This window comes from Toxotes jaculatrix, chromosome 7 (assembly GCF_017976425.1).
Source record: "Toxotes jaculatrix isolate fToxJac2 chromosome 7, fToxJac2.pri, whole genome shotgun sequence".
NCBI lineage: Eukaryota > Metazoa > Chordata > Actinopteri > Toxotidae > Toxotes > Toxotes jaculatrix.
In genome coordinates, this window is record NC_054400.1 from 8,015,951 (window position 1) to 8,016,411 (window position 461).

Below are 461 nucleotides of genomic sequence, written 5' to 3' on the forward strand. Positions count from 1 at the left end.
GTAATTGTAAGTGATGACTTCGCAAAAGCAGTCCGTGTCTTGGATTTTTTTTTTTCTCCTCCTCAGACCTGTCAAAGAGGTCGGATGTGATGTTTGTACCCCTCCGCCGCAGCCCCTTCCCCCTTCCTTTCCACCAACTTCGAAATCAGGGCTCGTGACAAGCGCCCCACCTTTGCATGATTTCTACAGAATCACACACACACACATCTTTCAAAAAAAAAAAAAAGTGTGTTGTTGTATAGATGACGCATAGGTCTGTACCAGAGAGGACTGCTGACGGTTCAAAGTCTTTTCCTCAGGAGCTGCATCCTTTTGGCTTAAACAGGATCTCACATATGGCCTGATATTCTCATCTGTATCCCCACCATCATAGTTTTCATTGTGCCTGGTGAGCAGCAGGTTGTGTACAACTGAAAAAAAAAATGCTCTTTACAATTTAGTTAAATTTAAAACAAACATTA